The following is a 25,178-nucleotide window of genomic DNA, read 5'->3' as shown; positions in this document are numbered from 1 at the left end:
TTACGGTGAGAGCCCGGCGAGTTTTCTCTAATAGAAAGTGAGTGTGGCAGATATTCATGAGGGTGTTTATGTGCCTGACATCTTTGCTTTAGTGTAAGTGGATCTTAATGTAAGAGGATATTCTTCTGATGTATTTCAGTGTGTTGCATTGAGCCAGTCAATATATATCTCTCCCAATATCTCCCTGTACACTTTCTGAATGAGGATTATCATGTGCTATTATGACACGATGTGAATTAAGAGTTTGTTGCCAGCATTTGAGTGAGCAACTCAGGCCAGCCTTGTTTGGTTGACAATATGAAACAAGATAAAAAATAGATGAAGTCTTACTGCTGACTGCACATAAGCAGAGCAAACTCACTATTCAGTAACACCTACAAAGCCGACCCAACTAAAACATTATGTCGACGTTACAACCAAACATTATCTCTATCATATTAAAATATTCACATCTGTTCCTTACAAGACACTTTTTTCACATGTAAAGAAAACATCTTTGAACTATAAGTCTCTTAGTTTCATCACTCCATACATCACTATATGTGTAGTAATTAAGGCAATCATTTTGGGCCACGACTTACTCGTTTCCATCTCAAGTCTGAACCCTCGGGGTTTGTTTACTGACGTCACGCAGCGGTGCTCCCCCCCACGTGTTCGAGGGCCGAGTCCCGTCCAGTAGTTGTTGCTTTTCAGTGTCCGCTCGTGCTCGAGATGACCAGTCACAATGTTTTGCTTGTTCTCTGCAATTACCAGAGATGTGGGGGATACTCCCTCTCCCTGTAACTGGCAGCGCTGCAACACAGAGAAACAGGAAACGGATGCAAATCTGTCATCATTCTTGAGAAAATGGCACCCTGAAGATCGAGCAATTTTGCCCCAAAACACCAGCTGATACTGCACATATTTTCCCTTCCAGCTCAGAGGCCGGGCAAGATGTATAACATTCAAGATAATCATCAGGGCCATAAAGCAGCAACTCCCTCTGAATAACACGGAGAGGGGGAATGTCTGAGCTTTGTTGTACACAGTAGAGTACTTACACAAAGCTTGAGCTAGGCTACATAAATACTTCATTTAACATTCCGTTTTCCACACTGTTTCACCCTTAAGTAGCTACAATGTTCTTAAAATCATTGTATTTCGCTTTTCCTGACAGTATCATATCCATCTACTAGCTTGTTTACTTTATTGAAGATATGTTGTGTTATGGTGTGTGAAATATGAAAGCCATATGCAGGGCCGCCCCTGGCCAACTTGGGGCCCCAAGCGACATTGTGAGATGAGGCCCCCCCCCCCCCACCGACAGGAGTAAAAAAAAATGTTTTTGGAAACAAAGTAGGCTACTTTGCAAATATAATTCCTGTTTATTATTATTATCAACACAGTTACTTTTTTATACAGTGAGGTAAATGGTAAATGTGCATGTATGTCGTTCAGTATGCGTTTACAGGTGCGTCTGCATTTCCTGCCAAATACTAGCCTCAAAAAGATTACAATATAATTAATGCAAATAAACTACTTCTACTAATAATAATCATAATCAATTCGATAATATAAATACTAGTGCTGCGTACCGGTACGCCGAACCGGTACTGGACTTGTAAAAAGTTTCGGTTCAAGTCCGGTTAAAACCGGAACGTCAGGAACCGGTACTTGGACTCGCAAAAAAACTAGCACTTACGTATATTCTGGTGTCTGTGGTTATTTAAACATTCCCTGATAAACGTTATTCAGCGTCAATAAATGAGTGCTAATCCCAGTGTGCTCAGTGTACAACATCACATGTCATTTCACCTTCGATTTACGGTTTGAAAACGTAGAATTTCGCCACATGCTAATGCTAACCGGAAGTGAAGAATTTTCAGAATAAAAGTTTTAAGTTAATAGTGTGAACTTTCGGTTTTTTCAGAATAAAAGTGATTTAAATTAGTGTTTTTAATTCAAAATTACGCCATATCAACATTGATTTTAATTTCTAACAGTATGTATTGTAGAGTTGTAGAAAATACATGGTGCACAGACAGTACAGTACACTCTGACTGTACAGTCACTAGAGTGTAGCCTATACTGTATATTAGGTGTGTAACAGTGTGATGCGTATAGTCTACTCTACACTCTACCTTTCAGCAACGTTTTAGGGATTTTGGCTCAGTCAGCTCAGGGACTGTTTGGTTACTTTAGTTTGGTAAATGAAATACATGTTTGAACTTTGTAGTAGTTCACTGTAGTTGCTGTCATAAGTCATTTGTAGACTAAGTGGCACATTTGTACTTTGTAGAGAAATGTAGACACAAGTTGGAAGGGAGCACAATAAACCTGATGAGTTTGAATTTGAGTTGATTATGAGTTAATTTTCAATTGATAATTAGCTCACAATAAGTTCACTTTAGTTACTCACACAACTTGACACAAGCCATGGGTTCAGGTCCGGACTTATAAGTCCGGACCTGAACCTGAACCTCTGGACTTGAGTCCGGACCTGAACCTGAATGTGAGTCCAGGTACGCAGCACTAATAAATACTATATTATTGTATTGTAATATAGTTGTAATAGTCAAGACAAAACATGCTTATGACATGCTCAAAAACTGATATTTCTTAAATCTGTATTCAAACGTAGTTCCCTCTGTCAGCAATGTATCTACAACTACACACACATTTCTATCAGTATTTCTCTGTGTTGTGGTTGACGTGATGATGACTGTTAGGAGTTAAGGGGAGAGGCTGAGCATCACCATGACGATGACTGTTAGGAGTTAAGGGGAGAGGCTGAGCATCACCATGATGATGACTGTTAGCAGTTAAGGGGAGTGGCTGAGTATCACCATGAAATGTGCCAATTGACATACAAATTAAGAAAAGGGGAAAAAATGCTCCATGTATTTAGGCTGTAAACTTGAACTGTTATGTAAGCCAACTAGACAGACAGTGTATCACTCTTCCTCCTGTACATTAGCAGATAAAAGGCATAACATACTTAAATGAATGTTAAATAAAAAATGCTGGAAATAACTGCATCTCCATTAGCCTATATGCTATGCAGAGACTGCCTTCTTCGTGTCGTGAATTGCAGCTGATGTTTTAATATGGCAATTGGCAATTTAACTTATACAACATTCGCAAGTTGTACATTTGACTCATACAATAACCCACCTTCGGGTGATGCTCTAATGACGAGTGCACAGATGGGCAGCTCGGGTTACTGTTGATGTCAAACCACTTTACAAGTAATACATAAGGGGAGAAACACCACCGCCCCCTCTTAATCTGTTAATGACAACATTAAAACAATGTTTAAGCCTGTATAGTCTTCAGTTACTTCCAAGGCATTACATTTTGTATGTTTAATATTGCGAAAATGAAAAGTCCCCTAACCTTAACAAAGTACTCATTTTAACACAAACCACAATGTTTCCCTAAATCGAACCCTACCTTTAACCATGGCATTGTCACATTATAAGATTTATTTTCAACAGTAGTTGAAGGAATGGTTTTATGAAGTTGTGGAACGAACTAGATGATTGATTTGGTGTACGATCATAACACGTCTTTTGTGATATCCTGAAGGCAGAAATAGGCGTTAACTTGTACAATTTCAATATGCACAGCTATATCCTTTGAAATAAGAATGACATTTTTGGGATTATAGAACAAACCTGCATCAAAGATTTGCATAACATGTACTTAATGTGGAGCGTAAAACTTCAAATTGTAAGTAATGTCCTGACATGAGTTATAATCGGGTAAATACAAACTGGCAGCATGTTGGCTGTAAACGCAGAGTTCCAAGCATGCAGGCTAAACCATCTGTGCCCAAAGTGAAGAGAATGATTTCATTTGTCAATAATTAAAGCCTGGGGAACCATGGCAATGTATGTCAGACCCAGGTAAACTGCAGGTACTTGTCCAAAATAAAACAACAATTCCAACAAGAGTAATACTGGTCAAATTTCAAACAAACCAACACACCATAATCTGCCGCAAAGTGGTATTGTCCTTAATGTTCCCCTCCTCAGAGGCACTAACTGTGGTTGTAATGCTGATTTCAACTGTTTCTGTTATTGTGGCTACCCCCTATAGGGCGAAAGATGTCACGGAATAACTTTTCTGTGTCATTGCTATTTGTGCTTATTAAGATGCAAGCGTCCTCTTTAAACAGAGCAGCTATATAATTCTCCACCTCAATCATTTGAGGATTTCCACAAAGTCTCTCTGGAGCTAGAAACATTCTTTATGCAATCATAGCTGCAGCAGGCACAAAGCAATTACAAGTGCTTTTATCTAATTCCCCATTAAGAGCTAAACCTGTGGTTGTTTACATTATAATACCCTGTAGAATAGCCTGTACCTGTAAGGATAAGAGGCCAAATATAGAATCCAATGAATATACAGAGTTTTAGAGAGATTTAAATTACTGCAGAGGATATCCTTATTGTTATTCAGTTTCTGTAACCTCATACTTGAATGGTGATTAGGTTAAGTTGGAGCGATATGAAGACAGTCGACAGTAGAGTACAGCGGTACCTCTCATGTGTTGACATAAAAGCTGCTCCTGTGTCAGTAGATTGAAGAGGGCAACCTACATTACAGCTGGAGGGAAAGAGGGCCATACAGTACCAGAGATATAATACTACAACAACATCCCCACTGATATTAAATGTAACTCTATACATGTATGCAACATCAGGAAGATACGTCCCCAGCTGACCCAGAAAGCGACTCAACTTCTGGTCCAGGCTCTCGTCACCTCACGCCTAGACTACTGCAACTCCCTCCTGGCTGGTCTACCTGCATGAGCCATCCGACCTCTGCAGCTCATCCAGAATGCAGCGGCTCGTCTGGTCTTCACCCTTCCTAAATTCTCCCACACCACTCCGCTCCTCCACTCCCTTCACTGGCTTCCGGTAACTGCTAGAATCCACTTCAAGACACTGGTACTTGCGTACCATGCTGCGAATGGATCTGGCCCTGCCTACATCCACAACATGGTTAAACCGTACACCCCAGCGCGTGCACTTCGCTCTGCATCAGCCAAACGACTCGCTGCACCCTCGCTGCGAGGGGGACCCAAGTTCCCATCAGCAAAAACACGTGGGTTTGCTATCCTGGCTCCAAGATGGTGGAATGAGCTCCCCATTGACATCAGGACAGCAGAAAGCTTACACACCTTCCGGCGCAGACTGAAAACTCATTTCTTTCGACTCCACTTCGAGTCGAAAGAATTACTAACAAAGCACTTATATACTAATAAAGGACTGGCTTACCTAAAGCCAGTTGAGTAGCACTTGAAATGTTTTTGCTCTATGAAACCTGATGTACTTATATGTTTCTGTTTGCAAGTTTGTATCTTCTTGGTCTAATGCACTTATTGTAAGTCGCTATTGATAAAAGCGTCAGCTAAATGCAATGTAATGTAATGTGTGCTGCTGCCACATGAGGACATAACCCATGCTGTGGTCTCTGCTGAGGCCTAAAGTCGATTTAACTGGTGTATGAAGACATCAAAACACACCCTTATGTGATTTCATGTGCAGATATCACGGCAACACAAGCTTCATTTCTTTCTAATGATGGGCTGTAAAATTAGAGTGAGTCATTTGTTGCAATGAGATTTCTGAAGATGAATAATAAATAAAGAGCCTAACAGCCCCACTAGTTTTAGAAATGGCTGTCAGAATAGCATGCTGATTTTAATAATTTATAACCACAGATTTAAACCTAATTCTTCTGCGTGATAATACTCTTTTCAGTAATAGATAAAATATTCTCAAATGGGCATTACCCGTAAGATTTACATCCATATCGATAAATCTCAATTTCAATCCAGATTTAGTCCAAAGGTGCTGGAGAAAGTAGTGTGCTCTTTATGAAGCGAACACATATAAAGAGGTGGAGAGATGTTTATTGGGTCGTTAGTGTTCCAGCTGTCATATGACCAAACCTGGAAAAGGGCATTCTAGTTGTCGTATTAATATGGCTCTATTTGTCATGCTAACTTCGCACAAAATACCTTAGTTGTAGAGAAATACTTTGTTACACTTCAAACACTTCATGAAACACTACCTACAGTACATCTGACCCAACAAATAAACACAGTAAGAAGCTGCCCAAAACTACTGTAGATAAGGCTCACCACGTACAGATCTAAAGTATACATTTTTATTTTCTGCTTTATTTTCTGCTGAAATGTTGTTGTGGGTCACACAAGCTCAAGCATCTAACAAATCTCAAATGGTGTTGTGTTCTTTAAGCAAGCTGAATGGTTCATCCATCATCCTGTCAAGAGAATTCAGAACTCAACTCGACATCAACCCAAATAGCAAACCACAGTAATTCATACAAGTGTGAAGTGAACCGCCGCAGGAACGTCTGTGCACATTTGCTCAACATCTATGTGTCCTTTAATACTGAGTTGTTTCTTAGGTTTGACTTTTAAAAGCCATTTTAATACAACTTGCCTACACGGAGTAAGACCTCACTCTGAATGCCCCGTCCTGGACATTACTACTGATGGATATCACCAGTGAAGCTCAAAATGCACAGAGACAAAGTGTGTCATTTATTGTACACAAAACAGGGAATCCTGGAAATGATACCTGTGCCATGACTGACAACCTGCAAGTTGTGTACCTTGCCCGGCAGCTGTGTACACACCTGGATGCTCTCACTTCTGTGGCCCAGCAGGAGGCAGGACTGTTTTCAGTTCAGCAAGCAGAACGCCATTCATCTCGCAACCCGTCACTTTGGGGCACTGCCTCCTCACGGCAGAGCCAGGGGCACCCGCCGTGTTACACCTGCTCAGATCAACACAACCAGCTGCCAGCCACAAGCTTTCACTATTCCCAATTTACAAAGCCCTGGAGGTGTTTGTCGTTGGATTGGATTTGAAAACCATTATAAAATGATTATGTTGTTTGTGGAAAGCGTCTTTTGTGTGTCTGGAAGAGACCCAACCAGCAGGTACGATATTATGAAGGGGAGAATTGAACAGCCCCAAAGCTTTAAATGATATGAACATAACTGCAGGGAGTTGATAGAGTTAATAAACTCAAATGACTCAACAGTTATTTCACCTGAAACTCACTTTACTGTTTACAGAACACTTAACAGCTTGTTTATTGAATCATACTGTATCGGTCCATTAAGGTAGCTGTTTGGCCAGTCAGAGCTTAGTAGGGTGGGATCAACAAGTGGGACGCTACCTAGATCATATATTAGAAATAGCAGACAGACTTTAATTGACAAATTCCTTAAACATTAACTTCTTTGAGCAACAGCTGATGCAACTTCTTCCTTCAAATGATATTGGTCAACACATCCTCACTCCCAGGTCGGCCTATGTTGACGTTATGTCAAGTCCCCTGCCGGCTTTTTCCAACGCAAGGGGGGGGGCCTTAGTGTCCATTTTCAACGCAAGGGGGGGGGCCTTAACGTCCATTTTCAACGCAAGGGGGGGGCCCTTAGCGTCCATTTTCAGCTTTCCGGGATGTCCATGTGCTTCTATGGACGCTCATGGAAGCACGGCATTCGTTTGTGTCAACTGCCCTTAAAGGCAATGAAGACACTACACTACCCAGAATCCCCAGCTATCGTTTGGACACCATGTGCTCTGTTTGACAAACCCCGTGATAGTCCTCAAGCTCTGTGATTGTAGAGTGTGCTCCGAGGGTTACCGAGCCTCGAACAGCACTTGAAATGGGATGGAACCACGGCAGACTGTTCAAAACTGGATTTGAACGGGTCCACCGCGTCCCCCCCCCTCCCCCACCCCGTCCCCAGAACTACACATGCTGGCTATTCTGTTTCGCAACATGTTCTCTATGGCACGTCTCTACTGGGAGTTGTAGTTTTAAAAGACGTTTTCGTATTTCCCATAATAAGAAGTTGCCAGTATTAAACTGTGTACATCCCTGGAGGTTTAGGGGACAGGAAACACTCACATTTAAAACATATAATTAATAAATGGGTGAGAATTGCTGGTGCCCATAATGGGCAGTATTAATATATATACCCACACGCCAGCTAAGGTCAGAAGAGCTTTATTTAACAGCTGGACTTATGTTTGTGACCCCTCCTGTTGTTAATTGATAACATTACATTACATTACATTAATTGATAAGCCTGAAACATGCACTTGTCAAGGTTCAGAGGCACATTTTGCAAATATGGCAGTAGCCATCGATCAGCTTAAGATAAGATATACTTTATTGATCCCAAATTGGAACATTTGCGTTACATCAGCATGTGTAACAGTTAAATATGCAGTGGTGTTTATTTGAAAATAATTTAGTATAATCACACAAATTCTGTGTTTTATATTTAACAATTCTGTGTTCTTTATTTATTGATTGTTCAATACCTGACAAGGCCGGAGATGAAATATCTGCATACATCATAAGAGTATAATACATTATGTATAATATCAGTTAAAATAAGTGCTTCAACATAGTTAACATTGCTGGAGGTATGCACACATATTGATAGATGGCTTGTAATGCACTGTTGAGGAACCTGCGACCCAAGTTTTTCATTCAATGCAGAACTACACCATAGTTGTGTTAGGCCTATATGATATGTCAATAAACCTTAGAACATCTTGAAATCTTGAACGGGATGTGCAAAATAGTCATTATATACAGTCTTTAATTAACTATTAGTAGAGAATAACGAGTAATGAATATACTTTATAGGGATCCTATTAATATCTAATAATAAAAATAATGAAATGCAATAACATGCTTTAACCACCAGGTGTCTCTTTATATCATCTGTGCACCTTTATGGTGTAAATACAGCCTATCTACCAATTGGATCAAATATAAAAGTGAGCCGAATTAGTGTTGATACGGCAAGGAGACGTATTGTGTGAAAAGAAATGTAAGATGTTGTTTAATGGCTGATATATTTATGATCCACGTCACGTTTTCAGTTCCTCATGTTTGTCTTCTCATCAGGGCTATACATACAGAACTACGGCAGATATGTAATATTTAATGCAGCCGAACCGTGTACTACAATGCCGTTATGTGATGACTTTCAAAGAGAAAAGCAAGCACACTCGGAATAAGGTATTATTTTATTTTTTTTAAATGTTTTCGGTCTGTTTCCGGTATTTGTTAATGACGATGTGCTGTGAGATGTGAGACTGGAATTGCACAAGGGGAAATAACGTATCGCTGTGGACCAACACTATACATTGACGGGGAAGGGGGTAGCAATAAAGATAACACCATTAAACAGTTACACAACATAACATAAATAATATCGATAGCAGCGTCCCTAGCAACCACCTTAGTAACAATGAAAACGTTGGACGCAATTTCCTGAAGTAATCTTCGTAATAACTAGCAAACTAAAGATCATGTACATCCACTGCACACATAATCTGAAATAACAACTCATATTTCTCGCATCAAATGACATCAAAATGCATTTTAATGGCCAAACTAACTTTAAAATAGGCATTTTACACCCAGAATAAAACGAAGTTCGGCCATGTTTTCTTTTTCTGCAGGGAGAAATGATAGCTGGGGATTCTGGGTAGTGTAGTGTCTTCTGCCATCCTTTACTCCGAAAAAAGATTAGTTTCTCCGAATCGAAGGGGAAAAATACAAAAGCATTGCACACAATTTAAACCAATCAATGTTGTGTAATTAACAAGGATAATCTGGTGTTTTTTAGTCGATGAGTAGTGCAGATATCACTGTAAAATCAATCGTCAGTAAGGGGAATATTTACTTCCGGGTGTACAATTCTCCGCTATTCAATGAGTATGGACGCTCACATTGCCTTTAAGGGCAGTCGACACAAACGAATGCCGTGCTTCCATGAGCATCCATAGAAGCACATGGACATCCCGGAAAGCTGAAAATGGACGCTAAGGCCCCCCCCCTTGCGTTGAAAATGGACGCTAAGGCCCCCCCCCTTGCGTTGAAAATGGACGCTAAGGCCCCCCCCCTTGCGTTGGAAAAAGCCGGCAGGGGACTTGACATAACGTCAATATAGGCCGACCTGGGAGTGAGGATGTGTTGTATTGGTGGGACTCATCTGTTATGGCAAAACCAAATAGCACTCCTTAAAAAATGGCTAATATAGAAAATGTCAGAATAAATGAATGAGGTAAGTTAGGGACAAGAGCACAAGCATGATATAGATACATTACAAGAGAGTCTGTAAGAACAAACTCTGTGTCTGTGCGCTGACCTTTCATCACCTTTCTGTCATTAAGCGCTGATGATTAAGATACCACTGCTGACAAAGGCACTTGCATGATAAATGAATGCCAATATAGCTGCTATAAATAGCCAACGCTGAGCATATGTGGGGGAATAAGGACAGCAGCCCGGGTGTTCTTGGAGGACCTCTGATGCGGACAATACAGTAATTCTGCTACTTTTTTAGATCCTACTGCCAGGTCTAAAGATTGCAGACCACAGACTACATATCTACAGTATTAATGGTTCAATGTATTGTACAAATCATGCTCATACGTCACTTAGTTTCACAATGATTGGCGTTTATTTAACAGAACCACATTTATTCACTCTCCCCTGACCTCCGCAGAGCCAAAAGGTTTACCACCCAGACAGAGCCTGAGCATGTTCGTACCTCCAACTGGAACAAACTCCCCGAGAGGCCACATAGGTGAGGACATTGACTGTGAATACCATTACAGCAGGCCTAAGTTGGGGCAATGAGACATAACAGCTTCTCATTAGTCGTCACTGCACATCAACCCTGCAGCCTCCTGCAGCCTCTGAGGTGGCAAATCTTTTCTACAAGGCACTTAAAGGACAAATCTGTTTTCATACATCGCAGGTCTTAAATTAATCCAACCTCTCCCAGCAGTGTGTGTGTGTGTGTGTGTGTGTGTGTGTGTGTGTGTGTGTGTGTGTGTGTGTGTGTGTGTGTGTGTGTGTGTGTGTGTGTGTGTGTGTGTGTGTGTGTGTGTGTGTGTGTGTGTGTGTGTGTGTTGTTTAGTGTGTCCTTGTCTAGTTAAGATCTCTCCCTTCTTGATAGACGAAAACATACATTTGTCTAAACTACATAGCACTATACTTTTTGTTTAAATAATGATGTGTTTTGGTTATCTCATCCTATACATTCATGTATTTTTAGTGCTACAAATATAATATTTCAATTACAGACTGATATTCTGAGATCTGGACATACAGAGACGACACCCACTTTACATTGACAAGATAATGGAGCCTAAACTATGAAGAGTGTTGTTGTACATGTTCTTATTTAAGAAGGAGGGGGGGTACTTTCCTTGATGTACTGGTGCAATGAGGCATCTCCTTTGCCAATGGCCCCTGAAAATAAGCCAATGATTTTTTATTTGTGCTCTGCTTTCAATGTCACATAAACATAATTTGTCATCTTAGCACGGAGCAGCTCAGGTAGAAACTCACCCCTCACCCTCTCTAGCTAAAACTGCACGATTAGGACAGTTTGCACTTAAGCTCTCCTTCCCTTCTATCCTCTCTCCTCTCACTGAAGTGTTTTTCGTTAATACTCTAAATCATCCTGTGATCTGTTTGCCACAAACACTTTAAACGTCCATCATCAAAGCACCAGACAGAGCCTCACAGGCAAATCACCTGTTGCAGGTTTCATAAGAAGCCTCAATGCTGTCCAAGAAACGGATTATCTTAGATGGTATTATCACAGACACAATATCGGCTGTCCTCTTGCTAAGGATTTTATACGTCCTTTGTTGTCATGGCCAAGTGTTTATGTGGCTTGTTGGAGAGGTCAAATAATGATCATGACCCAGAACCAACCACCATATTTACAGGCCCTTTAAGAAGATTTAAAATCACAGGATGCAGATTTAGCAGGACTAACAAATCACTACAAAGTTTGAACCAAGACAAATGTGGCATGATGTATGTATACCTCATAAGTACTGCACTTCAAATCCCACAAATAACTTCACGGCAATTACTGATCTGATTGAAGGACTCGCATCAACAAATACATTTTTATGAATCATCAATGATTGAAATATAGACATTTAGGATTTTTCCACAAAATGTACCACTAAATGAAAGGGGTTATGTTCAAAACCTGGACAGAAAAATAAAATAATCCTTTAGGGACTTTAGGAGAGTGCACATGTAGCACGGCGCCTGGCTTCCTGCTTGCTGACACTAATCCAAAAGCAGCGGGGATTTTCTGCCTCTTGCTGCTTCTTGCCTCACACCCCTGCAGGGCTCTCGGATCCACATCGGCGTTCCCAGTCAAACAAACATACACAGATGAACACACCATAGACTATAAATATTCAGGCCAGCATTCAGCGGTATGTGCAGCATAATGTACACAGGGGATATAACACACACCGTGCTTATTTCAACCCTGCCACCGAGCTCTCTGTCAGCACTTTTCCGTGGGAAAGAAATCACACATCTGCTCATCTGATGCTGTTCATTTAGCCACAGTCGCCCATGAATGCACTCTGCGGAGCCCAAAACTCGAGCGGCCTCTTTGCTGTTTTCCTGTCGGCTTGCACAGTGCTCATTAGATGTGTTTAGCATTAGCTGCTGCATGACAAGCCAAGCTTCAGGTGTTGTGTGTTTGTTTATGTTTGTATCTGAGGGTGAGAGGTGCTGTTTGGAAAGCACATGGGCAACACTGTGAGTCACATTAAACCATGACAGAATGTCATGGTGAAGTAAAGCAGGACAAGGCACTGTTCCTCTTTGAGAAGTGTGTGAGTGAAGCCTGGAAATGGAGAGAATGCAAATGCAACTGAATACAATGTTGCTTTCAGATGTTGCATGTGTTTAACTGTGTCGAACCCTAACCTCAACTGAGAGTTTCATCTATGAAGTTTGAGTAGAATATTTTTAGCCATGCTGCTCGGCTCTAGGGGATTGCAATGTCGGCCCTTCCTTTTGTTCCAGGCTGAAATATCTCAATGACAATTAGATGGACTGCCACTAGAATTGTATAGACACTCATACTCCCCAAAGGATCAATTCAAATCACTTTGTTGATCCGAAAAGTTCCAAATAGCGCAGTCATCTGGTCAACATTATCAATATGTCAAATATGTTGTTAAGGACTTAGGACTGTAGACTTAGCTAACTAGTGAATGTTAGCATACTCACACGCTTAACTAAGATGCTGAACATGGATAACCATGGATATAGAAACATTTAGAAACCCAGCCACCCAACTGCTCGGTCCTGGGCTCATTCATATGAACAGCAGAATGAAAGTCACTCACTAAGGCACTTTACACATTTTTAGAACATAATGACATTAATAAGGGCTATTTAAGTGTTGCACTGGGAAGACGATTTATCTTAAACAACCATCAGCTGATTTACAGACATCTCTCTCCAAATGTCAGTCAATGGGGAAAAGTATTTTTGGGCCCGATGGCATCGAGGGACATTTTCCATTCGACAATTTGGCCACAACAATAATAGTGGTTTCGAATACCTCGCTGTGGAGGCTTGTCGAGCCTCACAAAGCAGCTAGCATGGATTTTTAACTTTTAGTCTTGTTAGAAATGTAATGCAGAAGCAGTGATCACAACCCTTTTGCAAATAATTACCCCTATACCCTGTCAGATACACTTGAGAATGTATTTTGAATGAGTTGAGCTACTCTGCAATCTTTCCAAGTAGCAGAAAACCTTCTTGTACACATATACTTTTGTAATGTTTTTTCTTAAGAGTTCTATGATACAGATCTAACTACCTCTTTTTTTATTTATTTCATGTACAGTTCGTGGTGCATTAAGCACAATTTCATAATTTCATGTGAACAAAAGCACAAAGCCATTTTCTTCCAAAATAAAAAAAGCTCATTATCTGCTCATCCCGTCAGTCACGTATTCCACCTCCGAAGCAGCCTCCTCCATCCCGCAGCCTCCTCCATCCCGCACCCCCGCAGGCGTTTCTCACATGTGCTCTTCAGCAGTGACTTAATGAAACGCCTATAATCACTTACCAACAGCAGATGTATGCCTGCCGGTTGTGCTGCCAAGCATAAAAATCACCATGTTGTTTCCCTTGATAATGGATGCTTGGAATATATCCTAGAATCCTAGATCTCATTTTGTACAACTGACCCACTGTAATTGTGTTTTGAATATTTGATTATACACATCAGCTTCAAAACATGGTGAGGTACGAGATGGGTGCTAATCTCCTCGGACAACCTCCCAACTACTGAAGTAGTCAGACTTTTAAAAATATTTGTAATCTCACTCTTTGTGGTGCAAAGTCATGCGATGCTCAGTGCCATGTGAGGTCTTTTAATATGGCGTCTTTTCAATTAAAAAAGTTTTCCAACATACAATGTGCTTACTAAAAACAAAAATGTATTTATAACGTATAAATTGCCATGTAAAGTGGGAAAGCATTTTATATGTGAAATGTCACAGTATATGCAATTATTTTTTGGAGAAGAAAATCAGTCCCCATATAGGAAGAGAATACTTACATTTAACATGCAAAAATGCTGAAAATTCTCAGGTGAAAACGTGAGTTCCACATTCCACTTTTTTTTCTTTTTCTACCGGTTATAGTATGTGTTTGTAATTTTTTTATTTTAGTAGATACAAGTACCAATGCCCAACCCAAAAGCACATATAACAAATATCTGAAAAAAGTAATACTAACTTTTTTGTGTTGGAGGAATAAACTCTCCCCACTTTGAGAACATTAAAGAAGATGAGCTGTTGGCAATCTGCAAGGTTTTTTCTTCTTCCGATTATTTTTGGACAAGAAATTATTTTTGAATACTGCTGCTGAACAGCGTGATCACCAACAGACTGTCTGATCAGTTTGATTTTTCAAGCATGGCTAACAGCCTAAAGTGTACTGCAGGGGACGTAAATCTGTCTTATCACTAATGTGCTCTTTGTTTTCAACTCAAATGTACAATTGAAACATCAGGATGAATTGTTTTGAAAATGCATTTATATAATAAAAAACACTTTACTGACAACATACATAACAACGATAAAAGATATAGCAGTGATACCAAGTTAAGTAAAAAAAAGTATTTTGTCAATAAGAAGATACACCTCTAAGGGTTGACATTTTGTTTAAATGTAGTGATGCTTTTATGTTCTCTCACCGAGAATCAACGCCACATTAAACTCATTTTGGCGTGATGTTATGGGACAGAGAAAGGCTAGAAGCCAACTGTGGCTCGGGCGGTGAATAGTGAACAAATCAGAGGGTCAGTGGGTTCGATCCCTAGCCCCTGCAGTCAATAATCAAACTGTCTTTCGGCAAAATACTGAACCCCAAATTGCATCTAGAGCTCATATAAACAACTCTTGAACCATGGATTTGTTTGGATCACGGCACTACCACACTAATGCCGTATCCCTGAACATTTTAATGGTTATATCCATAATTGTTGACACTGCCAACCTGTCCTTTGGCCTAATGAGGACAGATCATGTGCCTCCCCTTCTGCAAACGACTGCTAGACGCCTGCCTGCGAGAACTGCCAAGGAATGGGGCCGACACTATCCCCAACCACCATCCCACCTGCACACCGTGCCAAAATGTGCTTGTCGTAGGGTCGGGGGAGTGATTAAAGCAATGTATGCGCGGGAGCAGAAATTATGTTTGCCCCGTCTGACCACTTTTAGACTAATGGAGAAGAAATCATCTGCATGCACAGCTTTATAAATCTGAAGCGAAGTATGCATGCATACTTCTGTCTTTGCTCATCGTTCTAGTTGTTCAATTCTCCTGCAGGAGTGGAAACAGAAAGTCACAAAGAGTCACATTATGATAACTCCAGATGAGCCCCAGTGCTGAGCTTTGCATAAACATGATTTGATGGTTTTGCCCTGGTTTTGTAGCCAACCTCCCAGTGGTCTTGGCATGAGCAGAGGTGTGGCTTTATGAGAGCAGACACCACATTACTGCCCACTCAACATCCACTCTTGCAGATACATTTTGAGAAGCAGCTCAACTAAACAAACAAACAAACAAACAAACAAACAAACAAACAAACTGGAGAAGGATACTTTAGCAAAGGAGTGCCGTAGCCACTATAGACTCTTAACTCTTGACATTACACTACTCCACACATTTTAGACATCTGCATATTTACCTAACATAAGCATTAACAAATGTTGACTTGAGATCTCTTTTACATGCGTGAACTACTGGTTAAAATGCATTTTATCCACATTTGTAGTTGTCTAATCTTAAATGGACTGCATTTATAGAGCGCTTTTCTAGTCTTTGCAATCATTTAAAAATGCTTTTACAACACACATCAGCATTCACACATGAATTCACACATTCATCCTCAAGTGACAAAGGCTGCCATACAGAGGCTGGTGCCACCTGCTCCTCAGGGGAAATGTACACACACTCACACACCGCTGGCTGTGCCATCGGGAGCAATTAGGGACTTAGTAACTCGCCTAGGCCTAGGGTTGGGAACCGAAACTCGGTTCCAGATGAGAACCGATAAGAAAATGCTGGGTACCCATACAAAATACACAATTTAGGTTCTGCTTAACGGTTTCTAAATGCGGTAGACCCTGTATTCCACCGGGTCCGTCTGCGCTGCGGTGACCCGGTGGAATACAGGGGCGGACTGGCCATCTGTGTGTTCTGAAGAATCACAGGCCGGCTCGGTTCGCTGATGACCGACACCGCCCTTAATTTTTTTAAACGGCATCATGTAAGTTGCGCTGACAGGCGACAGAGGTCCACAGTTGCCCCGCAGCGAGGCTCCCCCTCAGGGTTCGAGTTATAAACTGAGCTCTATGGGGGTCTTTGAAACTAACACTATCTTAAAAAATTTGCAAATGTATTTCGGAACCTATCCATGTGAACATATATATATATATACACAATAAAAAAATATCTTATACATATATATATATATATATATATATATGTATCAGACCCCTCCTTATGGGAGCTCAGCTCCCATTGACTCCCACATAACTCGAACCCTGCTCCCCCGCCCTCCCGTAGACAGTTCATGAGCTCAGTCACTTCATAACATCAAAGATGGGTCGCGGTAAACGCTCTGAAGTGAGGCTCCACTACACTAAAAAAGAAAAAGACAAGGCACAGTGTAATGCCTGTTAATAGCTTGCCACAGGCATAGCTCAGTTAAAATAAAGCACAGCTATTGTGTAATACATTTGTATTACATGTATTTTTTTGATTTGTAAAAATGTCAGTTAAAGCTTAAAAGAATAAAGATATTTTTGTTATCTAAACGTTTGACCTCTTTCTTTTACAATTTTGGAATCGAAACGGGGGAATCGATAAGAACCGGAATCGATAAGCAGAATCGGAATCAATACATTTCAGACGATACCCATCCCTAATCTCGCCCGAGGCCCCAAAAATAGTTCTATTAAATGAACCAAAAATGAGTGTCTGATCCAAAGTAAACTCTAAAGCTCCTAGGTGTAAAAAAAACACCCTAGTCAAATGTAGAAATGCACATGATTTGGCATTAGAACCCAAAGTGTGCTGAGTCTTCATGGCTGAACCACAGTATGGTCTCTTGTCAAACTACTGAATTGATTTGTCCGTCACATCTCCCACGGCGACTGCTGTCCGCTCCACATCATGCCTTTCCCTGAAATCTTTATTTTCTGTCTTTCACAGAAAATATTAATGAGCAATGTTACCCTGAAGTCCTAACTTAATATTAGAATCAAAACATTCATGTTTCTATTTCTGCTTCTTAAATTATTGCAAAAAGAAGATATGTAACCTGGAAATGTGATCAAGGGACATGCGCTGTGAGGTCTTGAAAGGAAACATGGCAACCTTTCTTTTGCAAATCCAATCCCTTACAAACATTTTTCCCACAACCTCTGGCTGTTCCCCAAGATGGCCGACTTCTTAAAGTCTCTTTTCCAACTGGCTACTTTTGTGCTTATTGTTTTCCAATTGGTCATGCCTCAAGCAAACCTATCCTATCCCTAACACTGGGTTGGCTCAGAGAAAAGGGTTTACCCTCCTAGTTTGAAAACATATGTGCAAACACTACCTGTATAACAGTCGGTTCAATGCTCGATCTTGACATATTTCATTTATTATGAATCTGTAAATCTGCCCAACATGAACACAAGAGCAATGACTCACACGCTGGCCCTGTTCACCTGCTTGGTTTGACTCAGCTCTACTCAACTTGGCAATTTGTGAGGATAAATAATGAAGCAATAATTCACAGCAGGCCACATTGCAGTGATATTAAATCTGTGCTGGAGTAACATGTTTAGTTGTTGATTATTGTGTCAACTTTGCATTAGTTACATCAGCAACCTGGGGGTAGAGGATTTATATGCATCTCTAATTGGTTATATCTGCTATTTCTAACCTATTATGCTTATTAAATATAGCAATATCTACTCGTGCCCCTTCCAGAATCAGAATCAAATCAAACTCCTTACATAATATCCATATTTCACCCATAAAGCTGATTTTTAATCTTCACATTTTCATGTGTAAGGAATATGGCTAACTGTTTGAGTGCATAACAATGAACATATATCAAAAAGCAATTGCTGAAAATGTGAAGAACACTATATATATATATATATATATAACTATGCAGTATTTTCACAGAAAGCTACAGTAAAAAACACATTTTGGTTTTAAATAAAGTATTTAGGTGTAGCCTACTTTGTATTTGACAAGTAAAGGTGATTGTGTGTCTGTCATTATAAGGTTCAGTATTTGTAGACCAAGCCTAAAAAATATACAAGTCTAAAAAAAATGTTGATAGAATTTTTGTTAAATGTAGTATTCCTTTTCTGCTTGAAACATGAGAAGCACTTTTCACCGTAAGTAATACATACATGATGTGGAAAATAAAATAAAATGCAAGAAATATCAAGCTGTCTTGGCTTTAAACTTTATTTATCGTGTTGTATAAAGGGACAAGCTGACATTATAATTGTTTATTTGTGCTAAAAGGACACACAAGGATAGTTCATTGTGTCACAACACAGTTGTTCATTGTGTGACTATGATGGTAGTCGATAAGACTGCAGTTCTTCCATCCCTCTCTTTCAATGTCAAATCGCTGTCTCTTTCTAGTTGTGCCTCTTTCACACAATCCTTTACAATAAAGTCTTTTCCTGACTTTTGGTACACAGAGCACATACTGTATGTTTGCTGTTAAGGCATTGTGCTTCTTTCAAGAAACTGAGATGCAGCTCCTCACAAACACCTCTGCCTCTTTGAACTGTTCCCTTGTAGATCTCCTTCCTCTCTCATTTCAAGAAGCCTTTTATGATTCCAATGTGCATCTACTGTAGTACTGCCATTTATTTTCCTACTTCCAACTCTTTCTCTATTGAACACTATTTAATTGCTCCCAATGCTTCAAGGGAGTTCAGATTCAAAACCTGCATCAACATAAAACCAGAATATTATTATGCAACTTTTATAAGTCCAATCAAATGTGTTGTAATGAACATGAATACACAATAAACCTTCAACTTGGTACATTCTGTAATCGGCTTGATAGGAGTTTTCATTGTTAGTCGTCTATCTTATTTCATGCATGTACAGTATAGCATTAGTGGTTTTATTTCACTCTTATCTGTGCTGCTACTTCACATTCAAAGTGGCTTCACAGTAAACACAATGTTTTGGTGCCACAGAGGCTAGCGCTCACTGCCAATTATCAATCAAAAATGTATCTTCAAAATTATTATTATCTCTTTATGGATAAATACGTTTTTAAATGAGATGGAGGAGGCTGCTGCTTCGGAGGTGGAATACGTGACTGACGGGGATGAGCAGATAGAGCTTTTTTTATTTTGGAAGAAAATGGCTTTGTGCTTTTGTTCACATGAAATGATTCAATTGTGCTTAATGCACCACAAACTGTATATGAAATACATAAAAAAGAGGTAATTAGATTACAATTATGGATCTGTATCATAGAACACTCAAGAAAAACCATTTAAAAAGTACAAGAGTATGTGTACAAGAAGGTCTGCTGCTACTTGGAAAGATTGCAGAATAGCTCAACTCATTAAAAAAAAGATAATTAATTCTCAAGTGTATCTGCATGTTTAAATGGGATTCTATGGTGAGAGGCAGAAGTCATGGGAGACACCATTTTTCTTTAAAGGCAAATAAATATGCAATTGGGAATTTGCTTTGAACCTGAATGTGACTTATAGAGGACGGGGAGGTCTGCTAAGAAAATTAGTAATTCTGTACACTCTGATTAATTATGGTCTGTAGCATCTTATTTAACTCCTAGCTGCTTTTCCCCCTCCCCTTTACCTTGTTTGCTCATAATGCACATTAGCTTTGAAATCGCCTTAAGTGTGTTTGGGCCTCAAGTGGCATGCCTACATCAAATTAAACAACACTGTCTTTCAGCGTGTTACAATGTTAATGTGGCCTAGGGCTCTAAAAGAAGCTCTCAATTTAGATAGAGGATTCTCCCATTACCATTTGACATGTTCCTGCCTGGCTTTAAACATGCGACCGGTAACTTGATAACTTTTGTCGAATATGGCACTGACTCCGAGCTCTTGCTATCTGCCTTCTGTGTACATGTAATCAAACCTCACTGCGGAGAATTGAAGTAGACAGTAGGCATACATTGCAATTGATCTAAGGTTGTTTTAAACTTGACACTTTACTACCACATCAACTTGACATTAGAATTTAAATCAACAGCAAACAACCTATTGCTTTGTATTGTTGAAATCTGGAGGGATAATTCTGACGTACAATAATAATTATACATACAAGCAGCACAGAGCAATGATGGCTCAGTTGTGGCACAATTTCAACACCTAGAACTAAAGTCCAATTTACAATGAAATCCCCCTGCCCTTTATCTATGTAGGGCCCTGACACTAACCTGAAAGTATAAAAAACATATGCACAACACCCCCTAAGCATACACGTTTAATGTCCCTAAATCTAGAAGGGGCAAAGACTACCGCATGTGATACATTAAAGACTTCCTACCATATAATCCTGAAATAGCTGGTATATTTTCTCCCTGTGTGGCATCCACAGCTGAGTAGCTGCAGAGCGGAAAGACAGGGCGAGACTGCATTTGGAAAGACACGGTGTAATATTCACAGTATAATGCATAATTCAGCCCGTGCTGTGGATTAAACCCTGCTCGCCAACTGTTACAGAGCGCCACTTAAAAACAGCATGTAGCATGACAGCCAGGACCTGAAGTGTTACTGATATCATGAGCTTCCTCGTGGCTGTTTAGCAGCTACATTTCTCCCCAGAATTTCACACAAGAAAGTCATTCATATATTAATATTTTTTAAAACCCCTCTGTTTGCCAGGTTGGAAAAACCCTTGCTCTCCAGAACACACACTCTCCAAACTAAACTGAGAGTGAAGCATGGAAAAAGTAATTACAGAAAGTATAAATGTACTGTATGCACAAACAGATGTTCTTTTTAAACGAACAAACTAAAAAACATGACACACACACACACACACACACACACACACACACACACACACACACACACACACACACACACACACACACACACACACACACACACACACACACACACACACACACACACACACACACACACACACACACACACACACACACACACACACACACACACACACACACACACACACACACTCTGGAGGATAGTTTTTTCCGTAGACAAATAGCCCTTATCAGAGATTCCACTCCTTGTTGCCATGACAACAATAGAAATTACCCCAACCAGGAGTTTTGTTCTCCTGCCTTGTGTTGCCCTCCGCCTCATCCTCTGGGAGTGTGTTTTCAACATAATGCAGGGGAAGGCAACACAGGAACAGCGTCACACAGAGCTGATTGATCATGACACGCGGGGAGCGCCTGCTGTGCACAGGGAACGCGCTTTGACAACAATTTTTTTTAAAAAGTACCCATCTCTGCCAACACTAAACAAACCTGCAGTCTCTCGTGACAACATCGTACCTGTCACCTACTCTGAAAACATCCTGAAGCTGCGTGGAGTAGATTTAAGTGTGATCAGGTATAATTGAACACCTCTAAATCCACAAAAGCCTCTTACTCTGCTGAATTGACTTTGGGAAATCAATTCCGTTTTTGTGAGAAATGCCGCTGATAGTCAAATAAAGTGATAAAGCAAACAGACACAAAACTTGATTTCTTGCCTCACAGCAGCTCAAGTTGCAAAATGAAGGACAAATATGCATCTGATGTGGCTGCAGCAGTTTCTTTCAAGTATGTATCTCTCCTAATGCAGTGCTTTTGACGGTATATAAGAGGGAGGCCGACACTATAGGGACTTTCTATGACTCGCTCATCTTCATGCCTTTCTGATTTATTTTTTTATTTAGCAATTCAGAATTGTACTTTATTGAAGCATAATGTCCAACCATCAGCGAAACCTTGCTTGTATTTGTAAAAGTCACAGATATAGGCAATGTTTCGCTGATGGTTGGACCCATTGCACCGGTCATGTGACACCACTGTCCTATCTTCCAATGTCAATGCGTCACGTAACAAGGCTCTTAACACTAAACGTGAACGTTTGACCTCATCCAACACCTCAGGTCAAGTCCATTGTGCGGCTTGAGCCTCCGGTGACATGCTTCAAATTACGTGACAAATGACGTCTTTGCTTGTGTGTTACAATTCTAATGGGGCCTGTGGCTTTGAGAGAGGCTATCACCTGAAATAGATGATTCTGTATCGTTTTGCTTTCATTACCAGTTAAATGATTTGGTACTGCCTGGCTTCATACACGCTGATGATGGTTAACAAGCTGACCGAGGCAACAGAGACAGCACCGCATCTGAGGTTGATGCAGTAATTAATAGATATATTCAATAAACCAGTACATAAATGATGTAGAAAGCTGATTGAGATATTTTTCTTTAAGATAGAATATGTTTCATTACGCAAAATATCTTCAGGACAAACTGATAATGTGTCACAGTCAATGTGAGAGGGTTCCAGAGGGGTGACACTATTACACTTTTTAAAGAAAAGGGTTTTGATGGATGCATAAATGCATCATCAATGTGTCTGACTTTCACTGACAGATCTTTGCTTTATGGCTGAATAAACTCATAGCTGACAGAAAAATAGTTTAAAATATTGTTTCACTTTGTACTTCTTGTTTACATCATTGAAGAATATCATTGTGTTTGATTCAAAATAGTGGAGATTAAAGTTTTTGCAGAATATCTGTCCTGATCTATAAAGACTTTCTTTAAATATGTTTAATTGATTGTGGAAGGGAAAGCAAAGTGAACCAAAATCAAATCTTCCTTATTGGATCACGTTCAGTAAGTCCGCCTGCTAGCTGGATGTATTGTCCCATTGGTAGAGTGCCTCCAGTCACAGTAAATGTGCCAATGCAATGTATGTGTACTCTACCAACTTCACATAGATATTAATAGTAGAAATACAATCAACCTCTAGATCTATCTGTATTTGGTTTTAGTTGCCCATAAAAATGTGACTCCTGGTACCATGCGGCAGGTGGATTTGACACTGTCAGAGAACGCAGTGTGTAAAGTCTGGTTTATTATTCATAGTCATGATGTTACATAAAGTTTGGCATTCGAATAAAAATGACTATTCAGTCACGGATTGTTGTTATGTTGCGTTATTTTGCCTTTTTAAAAATCACTATGCATAATGAGTTTTGTTTTCAGATTTGAATGATTGAACTATTTCAGATGCAGCAGCCACCACTAGAATTAACAAGCAGATCCAAGGTGGGTCTTTTTGAAACAAATCCCATTGCGGGCATACTGTAGCAGGAAATGCTGTCCCTATTTTTAACCACAAACATGCAGTCTTTCCAGCCGGGACACATGGGAGGCCTCCAATTAGCTCACAGGAAACCCACAGAGGCAAACAGAGATAACTAATAATGTGTCTTTCCCCACATGCTGACACACTGCAAGAGAAGCAACTTAACATGTCAGGAGGAAACTTAGTTAGGGAAGAAGAATGTCCTTCTGATTGACATTTTAAATATATCTCTATGCATAGCAGAGTATCATATTGTGTGCTATGTGTGATTTAAGAATACACTTGTAGTTAGAGGACATTTAAATGGCCTGTAAACAGTAAAGGAAACAACAGCATTGTGTTGCACTTTTCTGCAGGGAAAGTTATTTTGAAATGTATTGTTGCCTTGTTTTGCTGTGATGCATTAGGGTAGGTGAGAGAGCTCAACATCTGCTATCACTGTAACAGCACATTGAGTGTTATCACATTCAAGCCTCTCTCTCTTTTTAATTGTTCTCAGTGAGCTTCTGAAAAGGCTGCGACTGTAGTTCTCATTATGAAAAAGTCAGTGTTGCAACAGTAATGGACTTTGATATGTGACTCAAACTATGCCCCTTTCTTTTGTGGTCCTTGAATCTGATGTTTTACGAAGGGTTGGGAAGCCTTACCTAAACTTTATTTGAGTTTTGCAAGCGCTTCTACTTGAAATGTAATTCAATCAAATCAGTAAGTCGCTGGCTGAATATTGTCTGACTAATTAATTCACTTCATTCACAGCTTCTTCCATCTATACGCTGACTATTTTATTGGTTATATCTTATATTTAACAACTCACTCACTCGCTCTAGCTGCTTGTCAGCTAACATGATTCAAAATTAACAGCGTACATGTTTGAATCTACGTTGTGTCCTCCCCTTTAAATGAATGTCAATTATGTACTGACAGATAAGATTGTTAATTACAAATAGGAGATTAAAGTAACGTCATGATATTATCTGCACTGATGACGGATTAACTTGTCTCAGTCACAGCTAAATTGTAAGAAGCATTTAAAGGCTAAAACATTCAGCTTAATCTGAAGTATATAGATGCTGTCCTGAGACGTAGCAAAATGACAAAATTGTTAATTTATTTGTTCTTGTGACTTTCTGTCGGTTATTTAGCATTTAAGAAAAACCACCCACTTTGTAGGATTTAAACAATTCAGTCATAGTCTGATGATATTTCTGTGCACTAGAAAAAGCATGTGTTGAAGATCTCTTGCCCACACAAAGAGACACTGTGGCAGCAGGAAAAATCAACACATAAAACATTCTGTTAACAGTGAAAGTTCAATGGAATTGTCCGTCAGTGCTGTGGTAGCAATTTCAATGTGCCAACTGCAGTCCAACGTCTAATGAAGAGGCAGAAAACCATGACTGTATAAAACCAGC

General features: G+C 39.9%; 1 protein-coding gene across 1 annotated transcript in view; it reads right to left on the bottom strand.

The window, feature by feature from the left end:
- Positions 1 to 415: 415 nt before the first annotated feature.
- kcna4 (potassium voltage-gated channel, shaker-related subfamily, member 4) overlaps positions 416 to 25,178 on the bottom strand; it is a 50,406-nt gene continuing 25,643 nt past the window's right edge. Inside the window, exon 2 of the mRNA XM_034106685.1 lies at positions 416 to 792. The gene's annotated coding sequence lies outside the window, so the exon portion shown is untranslated. The remainder of the gene's footprint in view (positions 793 to 25,178) is intronic.

This window comes from Pseudochaenichthys georgianus, chromosome 3 (genome assembly GCF_902827115.2).
Source record: "Pseudochaenichthys georgianus chromosome 3, fPseGeo1.2, whole genome shotgun sequence".
Classification (NCBI taxonomy): domain Eukaryota; kingdom Metazoa; phylum Chordata; class Actinopteri; order Perciformes; family Channichthyidae; genus Pseudochaenichthys; species Pseudochaenichthys georgianus.
This window is presented reverse-complemented; position numbering and strand designations above follow the sequence as displayed.